Source organism: Sylvia atricapilla, chromosome 13 (genome assembly GCF_009819655.1).
Source record: "Sylvia atricapilla isolate bSylAtr1 chromosome 13, bSylAtr1.pri, whole genome shotgun sequence".
NCBI classification, from domain to species: domain Eukaryota; kingdom Metazoa; phylum Chordata; class Aves; order Passeriformes; family Sylviidae; genus Sylvia; species Sylvia atricapilla.
In genome coordinates this window covers 10,671,313-10,694,736 of record NC_089152.1, presented here as the reverse complement: position 1 = coordinate 10,694,736, position 23,424 = coordinate 10,671,313, and the positions used below count along the sequence as shown (strand labels likewise).

Here is a 23,424-nt window from a genome sequence, read left to right as displayed (position 1 = left end):
GTTAATTAAGGCAGAAGTGAGAATGGATGTCTTTCCCACCTGCTCTATCTCCCCACACCACATGCACCCTGACACCTATCATTTAATTAATCTTTGTGCCAGCCTGCGTCCATATGCTGTAATTCTGATAATTAATCAAGCTGTTCTGATACAATTAATAAAATGGCTTACAGAAACCCTGTAAGGCAAACAATAATGCTATACTGCTACCGTTACCTTCATCAATTAACATGGTACCAGAAAGGATATTGAGCTAGATCGAAGGACCTTTCTCTGACGAACTTGTACTAAATGACACTAAATGCCATTTATTCTTCATTAATTATGTATCACTCCAGCAACTGCCATTCTATCTTTTATCTCTTTAACACACCTATAATCACTCAGATAATCTCTCTTCCTTTTAAAATACTGGATCAACAACAATTTTCTTTAAGCCTCTGGAAATTTGTTTTGTATTTCCAGCTCTATGGAGAATTAACCTGTTAATTCATTAGCTATTTGAACCCATTAGCTATTTTCAGGCTCCCTGGTTAGCTGGACTAGCTGTACAAAAATACGTAAATCCAATTCCTGCTGTTTAATTTCAGCCTTGGAGGCTATTACATATCAAGTATAAAATTCCTGTCCTATCCCCTCCAAACAGTACAGCTACATTTACCAAACACTTCTCCCACCCTTCTCTAGCAATTTCATCAGCCTCATCATGAAATGAGTCAGAATCTCTGATAGCATCTCTCTTGCCCTGAATTACTTAATTCCTTATCGTTGTCTTAACTTTCTTTGGCTTGGTATTTCTTATTGTGTCCTTTCATTTCCCATATGAATTTTCTACACTACAGCTTCTATTAGGTTTTCTCTATTTTAAAGCTTTTCTGTAACTGCTTGAATTTTCCCAGGCTTTTGTCAAAACCTACATTGCCTTCTTTCTCATTTCTCATTCTAGAAATGCAGCTTTGGAAACATGCAGTACAAATGCAATTATTACCAGCTTTATCTTATTCCTTCAACACAGAAATTAATACAAATAAATCATGATCAATTATATCTATCAAATAAAAAAGATTATTCCCAGATAAGTTTTTCATCTCTGATCAAAATAAGAATATGTGCTTTACTCTATGCAAAACTCCCCATGTTGTAACTCCAAATATTAAAACAAGAGACAACAATTTCTTTAGAAATGCCATAGTTTTATGTTGGCAACAGGAAATCTTCTGAGTACCTCCCCAGAATGAAATCCCCCATTGTAGATTGTCCCTGTGCTGTTTATATATAGATGGTTTAAAAGGAGTCATTTTGTTCTCCATTGCAGTGGGAGCACGCGTCAGACAGTAGTGAATAACCCATCTTGTGTTTTATAGTAGGATATGAATGGATCAGCATTTACAATTGTTTGCTTTCAAGCTATAAATGACTTAGCAGTGGCTAATATGTCTTAGAAATATGGTGAACCCAATAAAGTTAACTTCATAATTGTGCAAATCTCTCCACAAGGTCTCAGGAACAAGACATGGGTCAAATAGGCACTCAAAACCAAGCAAGTCCAGCCCCTATTTGTTATTATTCAAGTTCATAACACTTTATAATGGGGAATTACAGACTCTATTTTCACCAAATATTTCACCTTGATAAATTTTATTCTTAAAACTCCATTTTCATCTAAATACATCTTTCCTTCTATTTTCTCAAACAGAGTCATCCATATTTTCACAAGATCTTTTCTTCTCTGTTCTTAATGGAAAATTCTAAAAGTCAGAAAATCCATATGAAAAAGATGATTTGAATGTACACACCAGCCTAAGGCCACAGAGAAATGTTCCCTTATACATTCATGTCATTTGTGATGATTCAAACTACTTCGATAAGTAAAGTTCAAACACAAGGTACCAGTGACCAGTCAGAAGCTGGAAAGAGAGACAGAAGGAAAATATACCCTGAAAAGCTATTACATAATTTGTATGGGTTGTTTGGGGTTGTTTGGTGTTTTTTTCTCCAGGATAACTTCAATTTAACTGAAGAATGTTGAAGCTTGAAATTATTTTAGTAGAATTATTTAAGATGTGCAACTGGTAATTCAAGTATTTTAAGTCACTTCTAATGCGAATTTCAGCATGTGCAAGTGGCCTTCAATAAGGCAGTAGCCACCATTATCTAACAATTTTATCTGCTTCTTTACATACTTCTTAGCTATTTTGATAAGGAATAATTCCACAGGGAGCTTAAGACAACTCAAAAGATGGTAGAAACTGTAAAACTTCATTAAGTTCCTATACTGTCAAGAAGAGCAAGAGGGCAATAGAATGACATCGGTTTATGCCACGCAACAATTCAGCTTATTAATTTCACAGAAAAGAATCAAGTTGCATTTTGATCTAAAGCTCATTCCTGTTTCAGTCAGAATCATCAAGTAATTTTAGTTATCTTCTCAAAAGATCCTTTATATTCCTAAAAGCAGCGGAGAGGCTACTGAAATATGTAGTCCTGGCAGGCTTTGATCAAAACCAAGCACAGCAATAAACGAAAATTGTTCCAAGTAATTCTGGACAGCACCAAAGAGACTACAAGCACCAGCAGAGTGCAAGACTTCTGACACCAGACACACATCTTAAGCTCCTAGTTCAGAATAACTTCTGCTTAGTTTCAAGCACAATATAGTTCTTAATGTAAAAATGAAGTTTAAAAACATTGTGAACTTATGAAACCAGGATTAAACAATTATGCTAGTGCAAGGAGGCTGGATAAAATTTGGTCACTCAATCCTCTAGGATTCACTATAAACATCTTTAAAAGAGTTCTTGATGTCTAAAATTAACAGCCTGATTTTGCAAACTGATAACCATCTGATAAGGGAGGTTGACAGACTCCTTCACCTCTCTTAAAATAAATGACAATTGAATGAGTGCAAAGGTCAAAGCATGAGATTGTAGCAAGCCAGCATTTATCTGATCATGATCAAGATCTCATTACAGAAAACAGGAAAATGCCATCTCTTGCCATCACAGAAAAATGGCTAATGATAAAATGAGCAGTGTTTTTCCAGCTCTCTGCACACAGCATGCACAGCTCACGCAATACCCTGGGCTGCAGCACTGCCTGAGCAGCACACCCAGCTCCTCTGAGCTGTTAGCACCTCACAGGGGAAAATTCAGCATGAACCCCCAAACACAGCCAAGACTGCCGTGCAACTGAAACCCCCCCCTCGGCAACACAAACCAGCTCCTGTACTCCCTTTGAGGGAAAGGGAAAGAAAGGAATATTCCATTATCATATAAATAATGAAAGAAAGGTCAGAAAGGGCTCTAAGGCAAGTGAAGTACCTTAAAGCTGATCATAAGTACAACTTATTTTCCTGCCTAGCAGCACTTTTGTTTCTGCTGTTTGGGTTTTTTCACCAGCTGAGGATAAAAGAGGGACCTTGGAAGAGAGACTGCACAAGGCAGAAACACCATCTTGTCTCTGTACCGTGCTCAGCTGCCCAGGTGTGACCCACTGCACCTGGCAGCCTGTGCCACTGCTCAACCACATGTCAAAATAGGGAGTCACAGTCGCTTGTACCTGAGAATGCTCCTTTGGAACCTGATCCCACACAGCAAAGGAATACAAAGAACTACACTGTCAGTGGAAACATACGGCATCCACCACTGTACATTTCACTGTACTTCAGTCATTTCACTCTCTTCAGAGAAGGTAGCGATACACTTGAAGATGATGGAGAAAAGCACAGTGCCTCATTTCAGAAGGCAGCATGTGCTGTACGTGAAATGAGACTTTTTGCAGTAAAATTGCAGAGAGTCTTGGCACCGACAGAAGAAAACAGCATGACCAAGGTAACCGTAGCAGTGAGCATCACCATAGCACAGAGTTACAGAACACAAAGGTTTGGCACTTCAGGCTTAATTTCAAAATCAAAGTGATTCTAGGCATTTTCAGATAGACTGAAATCTCCTGTTAAGGACAGAGATATCAAACAGAAGGCTCTACATACACAAACCTCATAAAAATTAATGCAAACCTCTGTGTGTCACTGTACAGGGGAAATAGTAGTGAGCTTGTAACTCCATTTTCACTTGCAATATTTTCCTGTCAGTTGCTTGTAGACTTGAAATGATATTGAAATGGTATTTTGCATACAAGACCTTAGGACTTTTTAACTGCTGGTAGAAAAGTAAATGACCATGCTCAAGGATGACCATGGGGTAACTATCATTTACTTCCATCTTTTCTAATAGAGAACATGCCTCACATCTCAATTCACAGACCAAATCAAGACCAGACCCCGACACATTCCCAAGTTAGTTCAATAAACTGACTTCCAACTATTTAAAAACTCAGACACAATAATGCTCTGTCCACAGGTGACACTGAAAGGCCAGTTGATAAATGCATCCAATCACAACACACTTTTCTTTCCACACAGGCCATTTCCTTAAATAATTACTCACTGTTAAGCACTCCCTGTCCTCTCCTCCCCCCAGCCAGACACCATTACTCACCCCAGTCAGATCCCAATGTGTCATCATTGGAAAGTACATGGCAAAGATATCACAGGGTGTTCAGAAGGAAAGAAAACAAAACTCTGTAAATATTTAAAAACTTATTTCCTATGATGTCTGACACTTCTTACCAATGAGGTTTGGTAGGTTTGGACGTGGTATGTGAAGAAATTATCACCATGCCACTTCTGTCTGCTCCCTTCCAGTGCCAGAGATGGTTTCACATATAAGCAAGACCATTTCCCAGCTGCTTCAGTGCACAGTGCAGGACTGAGCTTAAATAGCTGAGATTTAACACTGGCTAGTGCTAAGATGTCACTGGAACTAGGGACTCGGAATGCAACCATTCAGGCACTGTTTCTGGCAGGGATCTAAACCTGGCAGCAGAAATGTCTCAAACTACTACAGCTGTGCTGTGGACAGATCTCAGCTCCAAGTTGCTTCTCATTATTTTCACAAGAGTAAAAAATATCCATGGAAGCATATCTAACACTGGTACCATAACTCTTTATTCTGTATTAGGCAGCCAAAAAGTTAGTTACTGTCCCATATAACCCAACCCCAGGAATATTATCCTTTAATTCATTAATGTGATGACCCCATTTCTTCATGTCTTCCTCACCTCTGCTTGCTGCAAATTGTTCTCATATATTGACTTGCTGGCACACTTCAGCCTAAATTTATTTTCCATTCCGTAAGCTGCTTCACAAATCCATTTCTGCACAGATGATCTGTTTAACACGTCTATCTAGCAAATATTATCTAGTCTTCCTAGGATACTGGTTAAAGAACAGAACTTTGAATTCATAGCTTACTAATAATATGAGACTAACATTATCACTTACATTTCATGCACAGAACAATTCAGGCTATTTTATAAAGTATGTTGGCAATCTATTTTCCAGAACAAATATACAACTATTTTCATGCCAATTTTGTTCTTGCAACTGACCCAGTTCTCAAAGTCTGTAGCTGAAAAGCAATAACATTACAGTAATAAAATAAAAAAATAGTGTTCAAAAATTATTATTACAGAATTGGAGTGATTTGTTGCACACATTTTAATCCAACACGCAGACTAAGCATTTCACCAAAATCAAAGCCTTAGCTCTGTTGTTCCCAATTATGTGCAGCAGCAATCCAAATACAGAAAATTGTTACCACATTTTATTCTTTTCCATGATGAAGAAAACAGTAAGCAAAGCAGCTAAATGTAGAATAACTTCTCATTTCTGAATAGTCAGTTACCTGACAAACTCTAGCCTACCCTACTTTGCTCTATAAGCTGCAAATGACCATGTCTTTGCAGGTTTTAGTTTTTCCAATTTCTTTCACAGGCTAGCAACAATTAAATAAAATTCTGACTTGATTTTCATCTCCATTTTTGCTAAAAAGTAACCAGTTTTGGTGACATATCTATTGTCAAGACCAGATGATTATTAAGGAGAATGGATTCTACTACAGAACTTTGCAAGTTTCACTTAAAAAGAACAAGTTGGCTGAAGTTTATCATTATTTTTTCAATAGTGTTCTTAGGAGTGCCACATTATAGAAACTCTCTTTACATGCCACTAAGTATTAACTATTAACAGGCAAGGTAAAGACAAAGCTAGTAGACAAGCTCTGGGTAATTTTTTTCTCTTTGGTCTCAAAAGCCACTGACTAAAGTAACTAAGACTATCCAAAAGTAGTGCAAACTGTTTAAGAAAAATAGATCCTAATGACTTACAGAATATTACATAGAGCAGCATCCAAAGAGAGGGAAAATGCTTTCAGACAATGCAATGTGTACAATTTAAAGAGATACTGCTCACATTCTTAAATGAGATGGAGTGGTACAATACATTAGAAATTACATTTTCTTGTCTAAAATAGAAATGCTCCCCTGCAGTGCCATGAAACAGAATGCAATTGCAGAGTACTAAAATGAAACTCAGTCCAGAACTGAAAACTGGTTATAAATAAAAAGGGGAGGTGTGAGGGAGAGAGGGAACCGATTTCCAGTGCTCAAGCTCAGTGAAACGCAGCAGGACTAAACATACAGAGGAATGGAGAGAAGTCGGCTTGCTTTAAGTGTGGGAAGGCAGTAAATGTAATAATGATGGTTTGAGTGTTGCAATGATATGTAACTTAACAACACAAATAGCTTTTGTGGTCCTAACAGAACTCTGAACTTCTGAAGTCCTGGCAGCTCTTTTACAAGGTGATTAGAACAATCAGTATCTTACTCCTTTACAGGAATCATTAAACTTGTCTGAAGCAAGTTTCCTCTTTCCTATAATCAAAAACAACCAGCACTCCTGAGAAATTATAATGGTGAAAACCTTCCACTCAAAGAAAGGAAGGGGCAAACAGATTGTATCCCTGTAAAGACTCTTCTCTACATGGCAGACAGCTCCCTGGCCAAATTTCTTCAACCAGACACTCACTCAAGTTTTTGTACTCTCATATACATGCATTTTTGTGATATGATTTTAGCCACGATAGACTTGATACGATGAATTTTTTTTTTTTTTACTAGCCTAAAGATTTCGGAATAACTAATAATGTTCTTCTTGCATAAGGCTGTAACACAGAGTTTTATATTTTATACAGCAAGCTCAAAAGACATGAAAACTATTTGAAAAACAGTGACAAAACAGAGTATTTGACTTTTACAGAAATATTTTAGCAAATATTTCATCTCATGGTTGCACAATAACCCACCAAAAAATCTCAGGAAGTGATAAAAATGTAAGTCAACAATGCACAACAATTCCTTCAGACACTAATACCTCACCTCTAACTCTATGGTGAAACACATCAACTACTTAATGGAAATACCAGGCAACCCTCTGTGTTACAGGAACAGATTCCTTCCTCAATGAAACTGTGGCATAACTCTGTGTGTACATCAGTGTAATCATGACCAGAATCTGGATCATTTTGCATAACCACATATATGGGATTTGCATTAAGACTGTGGTCCAAAAATAAACACAGCAGTAACGTGCACTATTTAACTCTGAATAAGCTTGAGGCATCTCTGCTGAAATGTTACAGAATACATGCCATAACTCTAGAATTATCACATGGATTCAATTTCTATTACTAGAAGTAAAAAACCAAGAAGGTAAATGATCCAATCTTGATTCACAAGTGTTCAAATAAGGATGTGTAACCACACCCTGTTTAGAGGAGGGGAACATATTAGCTCAGGTAGGTAGAGAGGCTGCAGGAAATCTGTGAAAGCAGCCAAATTTCAGAGGATTAGTTTTATTTATTTAATTAATTTTATTATAATATATATTATATCCCCCACCAAAATGAAGTACATGCTAATACATGTGCATCATTACTCAAATTATTGTTTAAGGCCTTCTGCTGTCATTCCTATCTTCATTGACCACTTGGTTGAAGGAACCTTCTTTGCTTAATACTAGTGGGTGGATGTCCCCCAGAGTCAGTAAATGACTGGCCTCAAGTGACTGAAGACCATCACATCTTTAATCTAAGATGACTGAAAATATTTACAATTGTCAACTGTAATTGTCAATTAAACTCTTCATAAAATCACATCAAAAGTCTGATTTTCCCAAGCAGTGAGAGAGTACAGAATAATAAGTATCTTAAATGGGAAGGATGGGGAGGAAAGATTCTCAAACTGAGGGTTGAGTTCTCTTTCTACCTGCATGCGGCAGGAGAGAAGAGCCAAGAGAGAAGAGTCAGCTTTACTGACTCCTGTTCGTGATGTAATGAAGAACACTTTTTGGTTCTTTAACTTAAGGTATTAGTTGAGAACAACTACAAGTTTTTCCAAAAGACTTTGAATTACCATGAATACTCTAGATAAAAGGCTTCATGCATTTACTGAAGGTGTAAGCAACTCTACATTCTCAGCATATTGTTCAATACTTTTAAGCCTTTTAATAGCATCTGTGTTGATGCCTTTGGCCTTTTTTCACTCATCACACTTGCTCTGTATACACCATTTTAGTCTAACAGATATTGCAAATCTATTTTTACTTCAGCACTGGAAACTGGCATCTCTTCTACTTGTTCAAGTGAATGTCAGGTCCTAAGATTTCATTTGCCTCCACATGTGTGACAGATCATTAAAACTTGGAAACAGTCACCAGTCTGAAGAACATTCAAGATGTAAGACTATAGTCCTAGCAGGTTTTTTTTTTCCTCTCTGTTGGACAGAGCTGCTTGGTTTTGTGGGTGCACAGACATGACATCCAGCATGAAGCCCAGGTGCCAGTTACAAGGGAAAGGTTAGAGTCACTGACTTTGATGACAGAACCATCATTTAGTGAGGGAATCCCATTGCCTTTGACTGCACAAACACTCCCTCACACAGAAAAGATCCAATGTTTGTGGGGTGTTGGGGAGGAGAGACCCACCCAGCTTCAGAGGCCTCTTGTCAAAACCTGGGCAACAGTGGTCCAAAAGAGTGACACACTCCAGTTGCATTTTACCAATTCTTACAAGGAGCAGCATCAGAATCCTGGAAACTGTCATGTGTACTGAATGGTCCATTGCACTCATCACCATTTTGAATAATTTCTCATCATTTATTTTAGAAAGCAAGGTCTCTCTCACCTTCATGCTGCATAAATCCCGTCAAAGCTGATTTTTTTCCACGACAATCACTGAAATTTATCTGTGTAAATGCACACAACATCTAGGACTAATGGTTTCAAATAATGGAGGTCATAAAGTGGTGCTGCAGAACATACATGAAAGCCACTGAGAACTAGATAAGTAATTTTTATTTGGGGGATGTGGGAAAAAGGAATCAGGGGTTCAGCAAACAATCCAGGTGTCTGTGAATAACTAACTAGTGTACTGAGGGGAACAAACAAGCTCTGGCCTGTTCTTTGTAGACTACCACACACTAATGCTGATTTCATGCCCAAAATGGGAGATCACAGTGGAAGAAGGGGGACGGTTATATATGTACATATATTCACTCATACTTGCACTTCTTTTATCCTCTTCCATTCAGGGTACAGATTCAAGCTGAAGTTTTGTTACACTCTGGCTACACAGAGATGTTCCAAAAGATAAGCAAATACTCCACATAATAGGAATCACTCAGATTTAGGTCAGCAAACTGCAAGCCTCACTAACTCCCAACACAGGAATACTTAACCTTTGCATAACACTGGAGCGTTAGCCTGTCATGCGACCCGGGCCTCCCTCTCTGAGCTTACACCGCATGGTGCAACACCCTGCACAGCCTGGCGGAGCCACGCATCGCTGCTAATGCAGCATGATGGATGAGGAGCACCAGAATCTAAAACACATCAAAATCAGAGAGCCACAGACAACACTAGACCTTTAAACACATTTTCCATTCTTAAAAATCGTTAAAATGTCTTGAATAGAAGTACAGTCTTTATAAATTTAACTATGTTATTTATCGATAAAATAATAATTTATGTAAATTTTACAAAGCCCTTACAGGCCTTGCTTCTGTTTACAGATAAAAGTATCCGCAGAAACTGCTGCTGATCCAGATGCCTGTCTAATACATAATACTTCACAGCCTTGCAAAATGCTGTGTATTAAAGGTTGGAAACTGCTTTTTGGCCTACTTTCTACACTGACATACTGAAAAGGAGGGAGAATCTTGTGGTTGAGACTCTTGGCTGGGACTGAGATGACCTGGGTTCAGTTTCAGACTCTGCTACAGACTCCCAGTACATCCCTACACAAGTGACTTAATCTCCCTGTACATTAGCTCCCCACATGGAACGTGGGGCTGCCAATACTTCTGGATGCTGGTGGGGCTTTTTCCTCTTTAGACTACACAAGCTTTGGGATGCAGACTTGTATGTTTTCTGAATGATAAAGGGAGCCTTAAGCTGAGTTCAGGCCTCTTGGCATTACTCTAATAAAATGAGAAAAAAATCTTTCATGTAAAGTTTTTGTGTCACGACTCTTCAAGGTTTTATAGTTGGTTGGGTTTGGGGTTTTTTTCTTCTTTGGAGGGGAGACTGTTGTGATTTATGGGGATTTTTAATGTTCAATTAATTGTCAGTTTCTAGTAAAAGATGAGAGGAATTCACTCCTGAGATTTTCTGTGCTGTGTGAGTACAACAGCAGCAGAACACATTCCATGGAGGAACTCATGCACAATCAATTAGGTCGTCTAATTAATTTTCCAACTCAATAGATGCTATGAACTTTTTTTTTTTCAGAACTATATCTATACACGTGTAAAAGCAATCAAAAAACTTTTAAAATCTTAGAGAAGGACTGATGATATTAACTTGAAGGGAATGTGCTGCTATATGGGAGCAATGTCCTATCACATGGGATTCATATTTCTGTCACGAAGGGAGAAAACACATATGAGGGTTCAAGAGCATTTTCCCATTGAAAAGGTTGTGCAGTTACCACTAGGGACTGACTTGCTAATCAGTATTTAAAGTAATTTATGATATTCGTTTACCCCATAATTAGGCAGAATAAAAACATGTGGAGAGAAAAGGACACATTTAAAAAATATGTTTGAATCAAATAGGGACAAAATATGTAGATATATTCAAGGGGTTTAACCGCATATTACATCAGGTGTGCTACAGCATCTAAGAACAGGTATTCTCTAACCTAACTCAGATAAGACTTCAATCAGCATCACACAGAACTGTGTCTGAATAAGGACTCTGGAACAAAGATTGAAACAAGCAGGAGAATAATGGCCAGAGAATTTTTTGCCTTCTTTCACAGGGTCTTACAGCAGCAAATTTTCAACAGCCATGAATTTTCTCTGCACTTCCTTTCCCACCATTGTGATCACCCAGAAGTCCTTATTCCACACTAACATAATGAAGTGTTTGTGGGACCAGAGTTATAATTCTGATGTCTGGATTAAAACAGTGAGTTGTGACATTTCTAAGAGTCCCAAGGGAGATGACAGTGAGTTATAGAGAATACACAGATACTTGATAATCCACAGTTATGGGAAAAAAAGGCACAGAAGCACAACCAAGTGCTTCAGCTGGGGTTTTACTACGGGGGTTTCTATGGAAGCATAGACTAGATTTATAAAGAACTTATAAAAATATCCATATTAAATAAAAAGTGATAAACATTACAGTTTCTCCAACCTGTAACACAAATCAGTGTTCTGTTAGTAACTGCTTCAAACAATGTGGCTGCTAGATCAGATGAACAGACAGGAGAGAGACAGCAAGCTCTGGAAAAGATACATACTGCTTGTAGGTAGGGGAAAGCCAGAGCAAAAAGCCTTCAGGGAACAAGTGTGAAGGAAACAAGGATACAAAGAAACAAAACAGCAAAAGAGCAGAGGGAGGAAAAACAGGAAGGCAGCAAAGACGGGATGGATCAAAGCAAATCCAAGAAATGAGTGGGAGGCACAGAGACAAGGAGAGATAAACAGTGGGAGCCAGCAGACACCATGTGTGAGAAGGGGAGAAAAGGACAGGGAAGGGGAAGGCTGGCCAGCCCGAGAGCTTCACCAGCAGACCAGGAGAGGGAAGTTTGCCAGGACAGGCCAGCCAGCTAACTAGGCAAAAATGAGGGCCAGGGAGCAGCCAGGCAGCCAAAGCCATCCAGGAGAGGAATCTGTGTGTGGAGCAGGGTGGGCACAAGCCCAGCTGCACTCAAGAGCTGGGTGACCCTCAGCAAGCACCACGCGTGGCAGGGGGAACGGGCAGGAGCAGCACTCTGCCCTGTGCTCCGAGAACAGCAGTGAGCAAGAAGGAAAAAGATGCCTGAGAAAATCCCAGCGACAGAGTGAGCATCTCACTGACACATCTGGCTATGCACTCTGAAATACTATCCACCAGGATCCCTGGGTGGCCAAATATGAATAAAAAATGACTACACAAACTGCAGGTATTAAACATCCATTTTCCCAAAAGGCATTTTCCCCACATTTGTAGAGCGGATATCCATATTTGTTTTCTACTTTGATAATTACAAATTATGTACCCCAGTATCATTTATATAGCTCAATGTCATAATCCTAAATCAAGAAAAACAAACCCTAGGTCAGTGATAAATGAGAATACAAGATTAAAAAGGTGTTACAAACCACGCAAAGAATGGCCTTAATCTAGCAGTGACAACATACTGCTTATCTGTTCAATTAGGCAGCTCCTATCTATCCATCTCAAAGAATTAAAACTAACTGTATTGAATAAGAAAAATATTGGAAACTGTTACTAAAGGATTTCTATTAGATAGCAAAAAAACTTTGTGCTATGTTCTGGATTTTTCTTTTTACACTAAAAGAACAATAATTGAAAAATTGAGTGGATTAGACCAGGTCTGACTGTGTTCCTATCTTCAGAGCTAAAATTTATTTTAAAAAAAGAGCAGCAATGTGTGTGTGCCTGTGTATATATATATATACATGTGCATGTATATATATCTGAAAATTATTTGTGAGAAGAACAAGCTTCATTTCACAGCCAAAACAAACTGTTAAGTGCATCCTGTTAATTTTTTTCTCCCCAGAAGTCTTCCTGGTGTAACTCAGCAATATACAAAGCAGGTACTTAAATCAACAGGAGATCCTGTCAAGGAATCAGGACTCAGAGAAAGAACAGAAGTGAGGTGATCCAGGTGTAGGCAGTGTCTCAAAGTTTACCTTACCTTTCTGGATATAGGACCTCCAACCACCAAAAGTCCTGAGTATGTTTCTCTTTCTAACTTCACTGGGCTTTGAATGAACTATCAAGCCATCAGGAAGCCAGTGATCCATTAAATTCCCTTACCCTCAAACCAAAAGAGATTCACAGCTGAGACAGATGATACTTTAGGTATTAAAAGTCAAATTCTGCTTGGGACCAAGTGCAAGAGAGCAGTGCATGCCAGGCAGCACCTTGGGCTTCCCACAGCTGGTCAGACAAGGGAGGAGAGGGGAAGCAGGAGGGAAGAGGGAGCACCCTTCTACTGCTGGGGAACAGTGGAGATACAAGGGGGAAGCATACAGAGTGCAGCATAATGCAGTTTAAAGTTCCTCTGCAGGAGCTGTGGCATCTGCCTAAGCTGCAAGGTTTAGCCATTGCAATGTCAATTTAAATTTGTATCTAAAATAGAGGTAATATTTTCTTTTCATTTTTAGTATAATGGGCACATTTAGCAATCTAGGTGGTCATCAATACATCTGTGATTCTCTTCCAGTAATGTTAGTGGAACAACAGACTGTTCCTCATGGTGTCTAAAGTCTCAGCTGCTTGTAAACCAGTACTGTGGGAAAACTTTTAGGTGGCTTTAAAAAAATTCTCATAAAACAGTAGAAAGCTCATAATTTAAGACACTTCAGTGGAAGAGAAAACTTCCTCCTGATTATCAGAAATATTTTGCACTATATCCAAAAGGCAAGTAGGATTTCCTCCAGGAAAGTCTTTTATCCACGTCATTCTCATCAGGAAAGTGTCTGAATATCTGTTTTAATAATTAAGATTCAGTTTCAACTACACTTGTGATAAATAACATTCACAGGAGAAAAATGTTTTTAGAGCATCAGATAGTTTAGTCTTATAAAATAAAATAAGTTTGTGGTGGTTAAACTACCCTTACATAAGAACATTTTATTAGTGTGTGAATATACTATTAGCTTAAGTTATAAAGATATTTAGTCCACAAGTTTGAAATGAGATAACCAGTGGATTGGAACTCTTGCCTGGCAGCATGCTGATCTCTTTCTTCCTCCCATTTCATTTAATTAGAAACTTGAAATTGGATCAGCAACTTTTAAACAGCTGATTAAAAGCCCTGTTCACAAAAGTGATCTTGGTTATTTTTCACATAAGCATCAGGCTCTGCGGGGCAGTAATTCGGCTGTGATCTCACTCCTCTTTGGAAGAGGTGTGGAGAATCACTGGCATCTTGGGTACTGCATCTGCACCTCTGCATCAACATCCCCCACTGCAAACCACACACAATACTGACTAGCTGAATAAAAACAATAAACATAAGAAAAATTACACAAGGACATCATCTCAACAAAAAAGCGAGGTCCAAAACTCCTCCACATCTGCTCAAATTTGAGTATAAGCTAAATCCTACTAAAACGCAAACATCTCCTTTAGATTTAAAAGGGCTACTTATGCTTCATCAGAGGCTATTGAAGGACACATATACAAACTTGTCTAGGTGTTAATCAATGTTCATCAACACACTTGTATTCTAAAAGCACTTCAGAAATGAAACTATCACATGAAAGACTGTATATGTAGCCCATAAGTCCAAAAGGAAGAGTGTACTGTAAAACTGAAAGAGGCTGTACTGATTTTCATTGCTAGTTACTAGAATATTTCTCATTCATCATCTTGAAATCCCTAGTTGCAGTTAAATAAATATCATTCCATATAATGGTATTTTCTATCCACTATAACCAGAGTCTTCACTAAAACATTATTCATGTTTGTGGCTTATGCATGTAAGCACTTATGTCCAAAACTACTGATCAATAATATCATGTGGAAGCACAGCACAGATCTAATTGCTTTCTCAATAACCTTATTGAAATCTGGCTGACAAGATCTGATCAGGTCTCTCTGACTCCTGATTCAAAGCCACTTAGGTCTTTGGGCATCTCTTTATTCTATGTGAGTAGGTTTTGGATCACTTCAAGAGTGACTGTGAAGTTTCATCCAGTTTCCGTTTCATTCACTTCTCTGAACGATGTCAAGACTTCTTCCTTTGGGTTTAAAGTACTGCCCAAATGTCTGAATACAGAACTGATCCAGGCAAAAGTGTGTGTGTGTGTGTGTGTGTATAATCTACCCTCTGGACATAGCAAAACAGGCTGTAGAATAAACACAAGCCTTTCCCTGCAACAGTTTTGGCAATAGTTTACACTAAGTGGCAAATCATTACTGCTTTAGATGTTCATTGAAATGCCAGTCATCTTGAACTCTTTTGGTATTTCCTGGGATGCAATGGGCAGCTGCCTAGAAATTTTGTATGTGATATTTGATGCCAAATCACTGTGTAATGTTTTATAAGATTACCTAAATATTTATGAACAAAGCATAAAAGTTATATATGCATATGCACAACCCCCATCTAATTTGTTTAAATAATTTCAAACACTAAAAAACTCAATTCTCCTATCAAGAGTCCCTTCAGCAGACAAACATGAAGCAGTCTCTCAGTATGGGGAGATGTCAAAAGAAGCTCCTGTAAGCTGCACTCCAGACAACTCCCACTGAAGTGTTAAAACTGTCTTATGTCCTCTCAGTAAGTCTCTCCTCCATTATGCTGAATTCAAAGGAAGTGTATTTATTCATTCATTAATTTCAAAGAGGACCAGGATACCAGCCCCAATATGTTCAGGGGATAGTCAAATCATAGATGCAAAGGCTTTGCTGCTGCTGCCGAGTAACAAAGAGAAATTCCTCCCAGCTTGAACTGAAACGGACATCAACAACGTAGGCTGCAGGAAGTTGTTATTTCTACTCAAAATTCTAAACAGCTGTTTTCAAGGCAGCTTAGAAGATTTTTCAATGTTTGGATTCAACTCAAGAGTTTTATCTAATGCATACTTTGTATTTGAGTATTTGTTGAATTAGAAATTTAATAGAGCAGCTGAGTATTTTAAAATCTTTTGGAAGATGTGAAAAAGGGATGTGAACTCCAGCACACCCTGTAAAACATAAATTTCTTACCAAAAGAATATGTTATTCATGTGCTCTGTACATTAGGTCAATTATTACTCACTTTCTTTGGAGAATCACCAAATGCCTCCACCCTTTATAACAGAGCAGTGTAATCAACTGTAGTAAGAATAGCAGAATTATTTTAATACACACCGGTGGCTCAGGCCTGAGCTCAAGAAGGCTTGAACAGTAAGACACTAAGATGGATTTGCCATCACCTTTCCTTTTTAAGAGGGAAAGAAATTCATGTTTCCTTGTACACCTTTGTAAATAATTTCAATTGCACATAAATAGGGAAAAAATTATAAAAAGGAATGCTTTAAATTTGGCCTCCAATTTAAACACTTCTGTTATTTAAAGACAAATTCCATAAACAATCTGATACCAAAACTTCTTCCACAGCACTTCTTTCATTTCCGCTAACCCAATTTAACCTTTCATCTTCCTTGCACTCAGCAGCTGTACAAAGCACTTTTTTTGTACTGACATCAGCAAGTGACTGAAGTGCTAGTGCTAGATTTAAAATGCCTTCTAAAACCAGGACTTTTTGTATTGAATTTGGAACCAAGTTTGATACAACTTGTACTGTTAGTTTAACATAGTACCACCTTTCACTGAGCCGTATCTTGTTGGGTTCCTGCTGGGACCTGAGAACTGAAATAGCACAAGGTTTAATGCATGGCACTTCATTTTGTCCAGCCTGGCTCAGGCCAAGAGAAGCATTTCAAATTATTTAGATAACCACACAGATTAAATACCCAGCAAGATAGCTTGCTAAGTCATTCATCATTTGCCATTCCTGGCCTGTGCTTGTGTCTAGCAATGTTTTTACTAGAAAAGCCATTCAGATGAATGGAATGCACATCTCCACTGGGTCTCCCCTGCCCCAGCAGCAGTCTAAACGTCTCAACCTGCCTCCAGTGCTCCTTTCCCAAGATATGTGGAAACTGTCTGGCTAGATCCTCTGTCTTCATCTTCTTGCCTGTCTTCTATTCTCACCTGTTTTTCTTGCTGTTGTTTTATGAGCCCCTATAACTCTACCAAATTTCAGTGTATTAAAACATTACCTTCTTCTTACTTCAATCCCCTAAAAAGTTCACAAATCATCCTCTTATTACTCACTCTTTAACTCAACTCGAGAATCAAGTAGCTGGAATTAGTTCACACCATGTGGTGTTATTCAATTCCAGACATAATATCTGCATCATTGAGCTATATCTTATCTTAAAGGTTATTGTAGCTGAAGTAACTTAACATCAACTCTCCTTTCACAAAGGTGGATCATTCACCTCTTTTTTCACTGCAGATCTTTTGGCCTTTGAAGCTTGTGGCTTGGAAGTAATTTTTGACCCTGTGGCTTCTTCTGAAGCCGGTACTATTCCAACTGTAAAGTTGCCATACTTGCATATTACAAATCTCTCCAAGTTACCACCCATACTGTCCCACCAGGACATGGAGATTCTCATAAAGGCTTTCATCATATCCCAGCAGGACAATTATACTTCATTGCTTGCTGGTTTTACTATTACCTCCTATAAACATTTCAAGTCCAAGCAGTGTTCTGTCACTGTACTGCTCAACTGAGCTAAGACATCTGGACAATCCAGCCGAGAGACCAGTCCAATGGCTCTTGAAGAAACAGTTCAAGGTGTGTCTCACTTTATGAGTCACCTTAATTGCACTTTGAAGAAAGTGCACAGCATGCTCTTTCCACTGTATGTTTACCACTTTTTTCTAGTTCTCAAAAACATAAGCAAACAGGAGCTGATGAGGTCCTAAAATCTCCCCTTACTGAGGGACCCAGCTGCTTCCTAAATCAAGTGAAATTACCAAGTACTTAATAGGTCTCCCCATCTTTTTGTATTAACTGACAAGCAGGTAAGTACAATTAGTGTCAAGTGCCAACAGGAAAACTCCCCTGACAGTGTGTCTGTAGTTACTAGTATTACTCGGATTTAAACCCATTCCCTATTCCACAGCCCACGAACCACCATGGTTTTGTCAGCTTATTCTTTATTTTTAAACTAACTGTCCCATTTTTAAGATTTTATTAGGCAAGTACATTAGAAATCGTCAGCATAACATGTGCTTTCATTTCACAGCACTCAATCAATCACTGTCACATGACAAACACTCTCTGGATAACAGAACACACAAATAAGAAAAAAATGCAGAAGATCAGGAATTATGAACACTTTTACAATGTTAGCACTGGATCTTCATTAAGTAGCTAATAGGTCTGAATGGTACATCTGGAGGTGTTACAAATCACAGGCAAAGAGATATTTTAGCACATTTTCCAGACAGTGACTGGACACAGTCATGGGCAACTGATCCTGCTTGAGCAGGGGAGTTGGACTAAGGGATCTCAAGAGGTCCCTTCCACCCTAAGCAATTCTGTAAGCTGAAATACAGTTAAAAATTACCCTCTCTCACCCTGTAATTCTTACAGTTCTATTTTTAAAAGAATGTAAACACATTTTTTTGATAGGTAGGAGTTACCCCACTAACCAGCAGATAAGCATTTTGGTGTGCTGTCTGTTTTTGCTGGAGACAAATTGACTCTCCAAACCTTGCTGAAAATTCAGTTATCAATAGATTCAATGGAGCAATTGTAAGTAATGGGACCGAGATAAAAAGACCTAGAGCAAAAACTGAGGGCTTAATCTTGAGACCAAAGAGCACTATGAGGTCCCTCTGTGTACAGAAAAAAGGAATATGGTAAGTTCTAGTAAAATATCACTGAACTTGTGGCCACTGCTGCAATGCCAGCAAGGACACCTCTGGCTTTGTCCCACGCAGGATGAAAGCACCAGCCACCACCTCCCCAAGGAGGCAACAACTGTGAGCATACAGGTTTCTCCTCAGCTCCTGCTTCCCTCTGACTGTCAGCACCTCTGTGTCAGAAGAAAAAGCCCTAGAGGGTCACAGAAGACCATTCATACCAAGGAGTAAGGAGCAAACGGGGACAGTACTGAACACCTGGCAATCATTGGGTAAACTTTGCAAAAAAACATAAACATTGAGGACAGGATCATTATAAAACATGACCAAGATCCCTTGGTAAGCCAGGATAACTCGAGTTAAATGGTTCCTAAAAATTGAGTCACACACGAAATGAAACATTCAGGGACAAGTAAAACAGAGCAGAGACCACTCTTTCAGAATGGGAGACCTGTAATCTGAATTACACCACCGTGGAAAGAAATGAAGGCTATGGCACTGCAGACTCAGTTCCATAAACTACCTGTGCTAGTTTAGCTTGGGTAATGCCTGCAACAGATGCAAAGTAAATGTATAAGATCACAATCAAAATTCAGGTGCTTAAAAGGGTTCACATTCCTTAAAATACGAACCCACATGTATATATGTGCAAACACACATTCACTTTTAATAACTTCCATGCCTCTTCAAAATTACTTATCCCTAGTCTTTGCATGCCTTCTTCCTACAGGGAAGGGAAAGAGTGAATTTTGGTTTCTTTAGGTAGCAAAATTCCACCTTTTTCCAAAAGAAGTTTCTTCTGGATAAAGAGTGCAAAGCCAGGCTCTATTTTACAGCATAGCAGAATTTGGAGAGTGATATTTCTCTCAGAGCTTCTTTCTTTTCAGACCTTATTTAGGCCTCCTTTCTTTTCCTACAGCATTTCTCCAAAGTGCCAAACTGTACAAGCTATCATGAAAAAAAAAGAAAAACTACTCAGTCATTATTCATGAACCTCTCAAATGCAACTAGAAGTGAGAATGTGCCTGTCCTTAGAGCTGCTCTTAGGTAGTTGTTGCAGCTTTTATACTGATACAGGGTAGATCTCTTTCTAAATCTAATGGTTTAATTTAGAAAAGTTTTGTTTTTACAGAGATTTCAACAGCTCTGTTACAAATACCAAGAAAAAACCATAGGTGTCAAAACAGTTATACTGACCACTTTGAGCACCTCTGTTTAAGATGCCTTTTCATTAGCATTTTGCAACTGACCTACATAAAATAATTGTTTTACTTGGAAATGCCTTCATCACTTTATCCTTTCATTAGGTTAGATGTGTGTTTTAAAATAGATTTATTTTCTTTGTTAGACCTGACCATCAAGAAAGTTTTAGATGATTTGTAAAAACAAAGAAAAAAAAGTAAGTCACAAACTCAACTGAGGCATCATACATACTGATACTTGTTTCTGTGGCAACTCTAATAAAAATTCTCAGCTTACCAGCCCAACTAGAAAAAAGCTATGAATGGGTGATTCATAAGGAAAACATTTGTTTTCACTGTAAGAAATTAGAGGATTTCAGGTAGCAGTGCTTTCTTATATCAAAACATATTGCAGCCCAGAGAAGGAGGAGTAATTTTCTCCATAAACAGCTAAATAGGTATTGTTGGGTAAGTTCTCAGCTGCATTTACTCATTCCCTATATTATGTCCAATCCCAGGAGTCACCATTTCAAAGACATCTCTTCTTTGGAAAGTTATATGAGAAATCAGTTGTGCCCAGGTGTGGTTTGTTTTTTTGGGTTTTTTTGGTTTTTTTTTTGTTTTTTTTTTTTTTAACAAGTTTGGGCTGAAATTAGAAAAATGGACCTGGTACAATAGTACAAAGAGGGGAAGATCAGCCCTAAGGCCCTAAGACATGCATTCTGAAGGCCTCAAGTGTAACACCATGCTGCAATGACAACCAACATCAATAAATACTGATTCAATCTTTCAGCGCACACGCACACACACAAGAATTGACTCTTGTGATACAACACATGAGAGGGATTCTTTCCAATTCTCCCTGGAACACTGCAGAGCACAGATCTGACAGTGCAGGCCATTCAGGGAAGCTACAGCTTTCAACTGCCTGCACTTTATAGAACTTATATATATAAGTTATATCTGTATGATCTGCATGTAACACCCCATAATCAAACAAACACAGGCATCTCTTTGTGTAACTTCTACAAAGCCTCTCCTCCACAGGCCTCCACTCTTCATTTCTCAAGACCCTGCAAGGCAGACTGCAAGAACCACATGCAGGCAAAGGCAGTGCAAGGTCCAGCCTGGCTGCAGTGAGAGCTGAACCCAATTTCTTGCACAGCAAACAGGAGCCAGAGGCTGCCAGCAAAGCTGGAGGTAGGAGTCAGGTTCAACAAGAAAGCTGTCTGCAGTGCCAGAAGAATGATCTAGTGACTCTCCTGTGAGCCCTCTCAATGTCCTACATACAGGAATCAAATCTTACAGATTAGAACAAAGCAGCTATTTCATTCAAATGTTTTTTTGATATTTTATACCAAATCTTGATTCCACAATTTGTGATTAAATTTTTATGCATCTCCACTGTTACAACTAAAATCAAAGCAAAGCCCAAACAATACTGCACATCTAAAGGTCAGTGTCCTTAGCAGTCAGTCAAGAAAGCATGGAAATATAAAAAGGTCTGCCAAATAGCTGAATGAAAACTTTAGATTTGTTTGACTGAAATAAAAACTCAATTTGGAACAAAATGTAAATGTTCAGCTTCATGTAGAAAAGCTGGAGCCCTCACATCTCACAAGAGACCTAAGCCATATGTACTTAATCATTCATGGATCTTGATTAAGCTTATAAGCATATATCTGAAGAAACATTTTAAAACTTGCTATGTGATATTTTGAGACACACAAAGCATAGAGCAAGCAACAAAGGACCAGTTATGGGCTGTACATGCAAAGACCAGAACAATGGATAAAAGCCTTCCTATACACAAGATCCCTAAAAATGCTTTTTGGCGTCTGATAACAGACTGAGCTGAGTCCTGAGTTCTGATCCAGAGATCTATTGATTATATTGCTAAGCTGCAAAAAAACCTTGCAGCTTCAATTTTAAGAATTAAAAAGCTCATCCAGTTAGCTCTTTTATAGAAAAGGTAACTCAAATGAATTTTATTCTAAAACTGAAAGACATCAAGGGTGACAACATATACTGAAATTATTTTAAAGTCATTAAAACATCACTCTGTGACTAAATATATTGATCTTCACTCTGAAGCCATATTTCATAACTTTTCAGGGGGAAAAAAATGTGTGCAAGAGTCTTTATAACAGGCCTTCAAGTCTAGCCATCCTTCAGTTTGCTGTTGTAACATGGTACATGCATTCATGTTACAGGGCTGCAGAAACTACATGTCTATGTCAACAGATGTGTTTCTTGGAAGAAAGCAACAGAAATCAAGTTTATTCAAATGTTTGCCAGCTACCATATGCTGCAATACTACTTTAAATGCAACATAAGGCATTGGGAACATACTTTTACTGCTATCTACACTTTGTTATTTACTTTCCATTTAGACTAAATACCAGAGAGGGGGCACACTAAGGGGTGTAGTGTCCTCTTTGTAAAAACATTCTACCCGTTGTAGTATTTAGAAAGAAAAAAAAAATATACAGAGCCCCACATTACTCTTGACCACTTTCAGCAGCTGCACTTTCATAGGGAGGCTCTGGGAAAGATATTTTTACATATGGCATTAATTCTGGGAACTTTTAATAATGGCCAAATATAATTAAAAATTATGCAAAAATTCCTGCCATGAAGAGAGCAGCACAGAAACGACTCTGTTTGAAGAAAAAGCAATCATTTGCTCATATTCTGAGTCCATAAAAAAACAAAACACACGTGGTACACTTTTAATATTTGAACTACATCAGGCCCAATTCTGCTCCTACGCGAAGCGAGTGGCAAAACTCCAGAATGCAGCAGGATTGAGCCCCTGATGTTGTCACAAGCATTCAAATAAACAAACAGGGCTGTAACACATTCTAAGCTTCCACTGTGTTCCTCTAAATGAATCCAGACAAAAAAAAAAAAAAAAGCACATTTCATTGCATTTCTGCAATACAAGGAAAACAACAACATACAGCCTTCTCGTATACAGAATTCATCCTCTTAAAATATTATCACCCAAATGTCTAAAGAGAGACAGTTTCAAAGACTCAAGAAAGCCTTTGTGAACAAATTTGTAGACAGCTCTATCAAATCTGATAGGGTTCTTTGATCTTCCTGAGCTCCTACCATCAATTTTTCCTCTGGATTTTCATAAAGTGCAGGATACAGGGATGTTTTCACATGACCCAAACGTGGGCATCTCCCACAGCCAGCTAAATCCCCTAGGCTCTTTTACAGACAATAGAAAGAGCTGGTGATGGTCTGAATCATCCTCAGGGGAACATAAGCTAAGTCTCTGCTCTCAGTCTCTTCAGCAACTTTAAAAGAAACTGCAGAATTTGTAACTCACTCAAGTTATTCAGCATTAACACCAAAATGGCATAAAGATGGCATCCAGTTTTTAAC

At 38.4% G+C, this 23,424-nt stretch overlaps 1 protein-coding gene across 1 annotated transcript in view; it reads right to left on the bottom strand.

Annotated features, from left to right (window-relative positions):
• FBN1 (fibrillin 1) overlaps positions 1-23,424 on the bottom strand; it is a 139,671-nt gene that overhangs the window by 89,683 nt on the left and 26,564 nt on the right. The window lies entirely within an intron of this gene.